The sequence below is a fragment of the Priapulus caudatus genome, unplaced genomic scaffold (assembly GCF_000485595.1).
Source record: "Priapulus caudatus unplaced genomic scaffold, Priapulus_caudatus-5.0.1 Scaffold227, whole genome shotgun sequence".
Classification (NCBI taxonomy): domain Eukaryota; kingdom Metazoa; phylum Priapulida; class Priapulimorpha; order Priapulimorphida; family Priapulidae; genus Priapulus; species Priapulus caudatus.
The window spans coordinates 297,837-304,018 of record NW_014577288.1 but is presented as its reverse complement, the minus strand read 5'-3'; the positions used below and the strand labels follow the sequence as shown (position 1 = coordinate 304,018).

Sequence of the window (6,182 nt, the reverse complement as noted above, 5' to 3'; positions counted from 1 at the left end):
CCGATTCCGAGCGTCCAGTTTCAGGCGAGCGCTTGGAGTATTTGGACGCTCCGTAGGCATGTAGTAGGGTTAGGGTTTGTGTAGGGGGTGTTTGAGTAGGGAGGAGGATGAGGAGGAGGAGGGGAGGTGTTTGAGTAGGAAGGAGGAGGAGAAGGTGTTTGAGTAGGGAGGAGGAGGAGGAGGAGGAGGAGAAGGTGCTTGAGTAGGGAGGAGGAGGGTTTAGGAGGACGGGGAGGTGTTTGAGTAGCAGAAGGAGGGAGGAGAAGGTGTTTGAGTAGGGAGGAGGAGGAGGAGTAGGTTGGCTTGAGTAGGGAGGTAAGAGGGGAGAGGAGGAGAGGAGAAGGAGGAGGAGGATGAGGAGGAAGGAGGAGGAGTAGGGAGGAGAGGAGGAGGAGGAGGGAGGAGGCAGGAGGAGGAGGAAGGAGGAGGTGTTAGAGTAGCAACCGTTCTGCCTGCCCTCCTCCTGCCCGCTCGCTCCTCTCGCTCTCTCCCTGCTCCAACACCCTTCTCTTCCTGCCTTCCCCTCTTTGCTTACCCTAATGCCTCTTCCCTCCTCCCTCCGCTAGACTCCAACACCCTTCTCCTCCTCTCCTCCTCCTCCTCCTCCTCCTGCCTCCTCCTTCCTCCTCCTCCTCCTCCCCTCCTCCTCTTCCCCGCTGCCTCCTCCCTATCTGCTCAAGCACGGGCTTCTCCTCCTCCTGGCCTCCTCCTCCTCCCTACTTCAAGAACCTTCTCCTCCTGCCTTCCTACTCAAAAACACCTCCGCGCTGCCTCCTCCTCGCTCCTCCTCTACTCAAACACCCCCTACACAAACCCTAACCCTACTACATGCCTACGGAGCGTCCAAATACTCCGAGCGTCCAAATACGCCGGGGTACCGGCGTATTTGGACGCTCGCCTGAAACTGGACGCTCGGACGCTGAAGGTGTTTGAGTAGGAAGGAGGAGGTGGAGGAGGAGGAGGAGGAGGAAGAGGAGGGGAGGAGGAGGAGAAGGAGGAGGTGTTTGAGTAGGGAGGAGGAGGAGGAGGAGGAGGAGGAGAAGGTGTTGGAGTAGGGAGGAGGAGGAGGAGGGGCAGGAGGAGGAGCAGGAGAAGGTTCCTACTCCAACACGCTGCCTCTCCTCCTCTTCTAGTACATCAAACACCTCCTCCTCGCTCCCTCAGCTCTTCCGCCCTACTCCTCACATCTTTCCTCCCTCCTGCCTCCTCCTCCTCGCTCCTCGCCTAACTCCAACACCTTCTCCTCCTCCTCCTCCTCGCTCCTCCTGTTGCCTGCCTCCTCCTCCTCGGCTCCTCCTCCCTACTCAAGGCACCTTCTGCCTTCCTCCTCCTCCTCCTCCTCCCTCCTTCTCCTCTTCCTTCCTCGCCTACTCCAACACCTTGCTCCTCGCTTCCCTCCTCCTCCTCCTCGTCGCCTCTTCCTGCCTGCCTTTCGCTGCACATTATTATTAACCATTATTCTTAACATTATCAGGCAGTAGAGTTTATGAGCGTCCAGTTTCGGGCGAGGCGTCGCAAATACGACCCGCCCGGTACCTGTGACCGCGCCCCGGCGTATTTGGACGCTCGGAGTATTTGGACGCTCCGTAGGCATGTAGTAGGGTTAGGGTTTGTGTAGGGGGTGTTTGAGTAGGGAGGAGGAGGAGGAGGAGGAGGAGGAGGGGAGGTGTTTGAGTAGGAAGGAGGAGGAGAAGGTGTTTGAGTAGGGAGGAGGAGGAGGAGGAGGAGGAGGAGGAGGAGGAGGAGGAGAAGGTGCTTGAGTAGGGAGGAGGAGGGGAGGAGGAGGAGGAGGAGGAGGAGGAGAAGGTGTTGGAGTAGGGAGGAGGAGGAGGAGGAGAATGAGGAGGAGGGAGTGATGGGGCGAGGCCGGGGCCCGCGGGCGGGGAGGAGGAGAGGAGGCGGAGGAGAGGAGGGGAGGCAGGAGGGGTTGGATGTAGGGATTTTGCTCGCTGCTCCTGCGCTCCTGCCCCTCCATCCTCGCTCCTTTTCCCTACTCCAACACCTTCTCTTCCCTCTCCTTCCCTCCTCCTCCTCTCTCCTTCCTCCTCCCTCTTACCGCCTCCTGGGCCCTACTCCATACACTTCTCGCCTACCTCCATCCTCCTCTCCTCCTCCCCTGCCTCCTCCCTACTCAAGCACCTTCTCTCATCCTGCCTCCCTCCTGACGCTCCTCCTCCTCCTCCGGCTACTCAAACACCTCTCCTCCCTCCTTCCTACTCAAACACCGTCCCGCTCCTCCCTCCTCTTCCCTCCTCCGGCTAGCTCAAACACCCCTACACAAAACGGCCTGAAATCCCTATTACTGGCCTACGAAGCGTCGGCAAATACTGCCGAGCGTCCAAATACGCGCGGGTTACGCTCGCCTCGAAACTGGACGCATTCGACGCGAAGGCTGTTTTGAGTAGGGAGGAGGAGGTGGAGCAGGAGGAGGAGGAGGAGGAGGAGGAGGAGGAGGAGGAGGAGTAAGGGGAGGGCAGGGAGGAGGAGGAGGTGTTTGAGTATGGAAGAGGAGGAGGAGGAGGTGTTGGAGTAGGCGAGGAGGCGGAGCGAAGGGGCAGGAAGAGGAGCGGAGAAGGTTCCATACTCCACACCTCCTCCTTCCTTCTCTTGGCCAGTACTTCAAAGCACGCTCCTGCCTGCCTCCCTGACACCTTCCGCTCATACTTGCCTGCCTCCTGCCTTCTTCTCCTCGCTTCGTCTCCTCCTCCTCCCTCCCTCCCTACTCGCAAGCCCCTTGCTCCTCCTCCTCGGCTCCGTCCTGCCTCCTGCCTGCCTCCCTCCTCCTGCCTACGTCCAACCCGCTTCTGCCTCCTGCCCTCTGCCTCCTCCTCTCGTCGCTCCTTCCCTCCTACTCTCTTACTCAAGCACCTTCTCCTCCTCCTCCGCGGCCTCCTCCTCTCCGTTCCCTCCTCCTCCGCCGTACTCCAAGCACCTTCTCTCCTCCTCCTCCTCCTTCCGCTACTCCAAATCCACCTTCTGCCTCCTCCTGCCTGCCTCCTGGGCTCGCTCCTCCTGCAATTATTATTACATTATTATTAACATTAATCAGGGAGTAGAGTTTATTGAGGCGTTCCAGTTGGGCGAGCGTCAAATGCCGGTTACCCCGCTATTTGGACGCTCGGAGTAGACTACTTGCGCATATTGCGCATGTGCTGTGGTGCTCTCTTGGCAAAACAAGAGGCGCCTGGCACGCATGCGTACTTAGGAGCGTCCAGTTTCGGGCGAGCGTCCAAATACGCCGGTACAGGGGGTCCAGGGGGTCCGGACCCCCCCCCCCTGCTCGCGCAGAAAACGCATCTGAGGGGGTCTAATTTCAAAAAATTTCTGGAGGAGGGCCCAGACCCCAGATCCCCCCTTCGCGTGCTCGCAAGTTTGGGTTACGGTTAGATCACCCCCTCCCCCCTGGTACAAATCCTGTACACGGCCCTGTAAACGAATTAAATTAAATTAAATCGATATATTATTCTTTTCCTATAATTCCTCGGCTTGCTTCAGTACAACTGGTTGCAGATGGGGACTGTTATTGCCACTTCGACATGGTGAGAAATAGTCAACCGCGGCGTTGGGTGCCATCTAACTCCGAAACCAAAGATGGCTGTCGTTTGTACTATTTGTGTTACACACAAAGAAATTAATAGTATTAGTAGTTAGATTAGTGTCTCTATATATTTCTGTGGTTACACAGCGTGTACTCTGTTCGTTTAATAAGCTCGGCCGATGCTTATAAACAGCAAACAGCTCTGTGTGGTGAACAGCGTATGAAGTTCAAGTGTAAGACTTGTATTTGTAAGTGAGCGGACAACCCACATCGTGCACTTACTAATACTAGTTACTTAATTGGGACCCGTGTAGAGACTCAGTAAAAACTTAAAATAAGGCAAGTAATATGAACGCACGTTCACAAATCTACCGCTTTATTACACTTCTACTGTTGTGCCACTGTATATATCAACTTGCGTTTGCAAAACAACTTGTAAGTTGTAGAACTATCGGTCCATGCATATATTAATATTGCTGACCCATATATATTTAAAGGCAGTGGCTACGCCTACGGGTACGGCAGCCGTATCTTAATGTCTCGAGGCTACGGGTACGGCAGTCACACCACGCATGCGCTGCAGCCGTATCTTAATGTCTCGAGGCTACGGGTACGGCAGTCAATTCGCTTTCATACTTAACGAGACAAAGATGGCGGTGGTGGTGCCAGATTTCGAAATAACGCCTTGGGAAATAAATTCACGATTTGAGAGTTTAGATGAGCTAGAACCCTAACCCTAAACCTAACCCTAAACCTAACCCTAACCCTAAACCTAACCCTAAACCTAACCCTAACCCTAACCCTAACGCCAAAAAGGGGCTTCAACGAACGACGGCTGCCGTACCTCCAGCCACTGCGATATTTAAAACGCAGTGGATATTTAACCGTATACGGCAGAGTATCCACTTCCGCTATTTTACCGTACAGTACTTCTGGTTGGCTATAGTATATTTATGTATGTGTATTATGTATGTTAGTATAGTATATATTTAGTGTATTATAGTATATTATAGTATAGTTAAATATGTTAGTATGTGTGTTCAAAAGGTTTCGTATTGGCCAATCAATTGCGGTGTACTGAAAAATATCGGAAGTGGATATACTCTGCTGCATACAGTTGAATATCCACTGCCAATTTAAAATGACAGATAGCGCCATTATGTGATATTTCACTGAACAGTTCCGCATAGATTAAACGTTTAGTTTCCGTAACGGACAAGGGTTATATCACTGTATCAGGGGTAGAAATTAACTTTTGAACAAGGAAGAAGACGGAAGTCACATGGGAGTCCGCATTCTGAAGTTCAAAACTAAAGATATTAACAATAACGCATGTGCTTATTTGGAAGATTCAAGCGCGCACGTAAGCAGGTATACTCACGCATGCACGCGCGCACGTAAGCAGGTATACTCACGCATGCACGCACGCGCGGCACAAACGCACGCATGCACGCACGCGCGTAAGAAGGTATACACTATACTCACGCATGCACATGCACACGCACGCACGCACGCACGTATGCAGGTATACTCACGCACGCATACACGCACGCACGCACAGTCATTGCATCCAAACTTCTGAATCTGTCATTAATCTGAACGAAATATATGATGAAGAAACTCGAATATTAATAACAAAATTTAGGATACTGTTAGGGTTTCGGACTGGTAACACTGTAAAGGGCATTGCTACACAACTGCTCATTAAATTCAATCAAACTCATATCCATTACATAAGAGAGATCTCTCTCTACGGCCCACGCTCTCGATGAAATTTGTTATCTGAACGAAATACATGACGAAGAAACTCGAATATTAATGAACCAAATTTAGCAAATTAATTACAGCACGCAATCTTTTAAGACTATTCACAATCAAAAATCATGAAAAATTCACAAGTAAAATACACGTACGGCTATTGCGACCATATATACATTCCTCCATCCTTGTAAATAGCGATGATTAGATCTAGTACGTGCGTTTATTAGTGACGCGCTCTGCTTGGAGAGCTAGAGAATATAGAATTCAACGTTGTCAACGTTGGTAACTCAATCATTCTCACTCAGTTTTCTTATCCTATTCTCTAGAGGTGGCATGTACTGTACATTGGATGTAAGATCGTAATGATCTCAACGACCTCTAGCTCGCATAGTAACATTTTCCCTGGCATAGTAATTTGTTTAATTACTTTTCTGAATATTATGAAATTTATAGTTTTTCATTATGCACGAGGCTTTGGTGAAATCGGAAGAGACATAGACGGAGTATAAAGCTAAATATAAACTCATTCGCCTACGGCTCTATACCCTCGATCTGCCTTAACTGAAGAAATAATGCACTAAACCAGGGGCGTGTACACGGCGGGGGTGTACCGGCGTATTTGGACGCTCGCCCGAAACTGGACGCTCCTAAGTGCGCATGCGCGCAGGCGCCTCTTGTTTTGCAAGAGAGCACACAGCGCATGCGCAATATGCGCAGTAGTCTACTACGAGCGTCCACCGGTACCGGCGTATTTGGACGCTCGCCCGAAACTGGACGCTCCTAAGTGCGCATGCGCGCAGGCGCCTCTTGTTTTGCAAGAGAGCACACAGCGCATGCGCAATATGCGCAGTAGTCTACTACGAGCGTCCACCGGTACCGGCGT

The 6,182-nt window shown here is 51.9% G+C and overlaps 1 protein-coding gene and 1 long non-coding RNA gene across 3 annotated transcripts in view; both read left to right on the top strand.

Annotated features, from left to right (window-relative positions):
* The window catches only part of LOC106807652, a 25,615-nt gene that overhangs the window by 6,079 nt on the left and 13,354 nt on the right, over positions 1–6,182 (top strand). The window lies entirely within an intron of this gene.
* The window catches only part of LOC106807650 (zinc finger protein 431-like), a 13,985-nt gene continuing 11,368 nt past the window's right edge, over positions 3,566–6,182 (top strand). The window contains exon 1 of one of the 2 annotated variants that reach the window (XM_014810060.1): positions 3,566–3,780. The gene's annotated coding sequence lies outside the window, so the exon portion shown is untranslated. Of the gene's footprint in view, positions 3,787–6,182 lie in introns of both variants that reach the window. The other variant, XM_014810061.1, reaches the window with a different exon arrangement.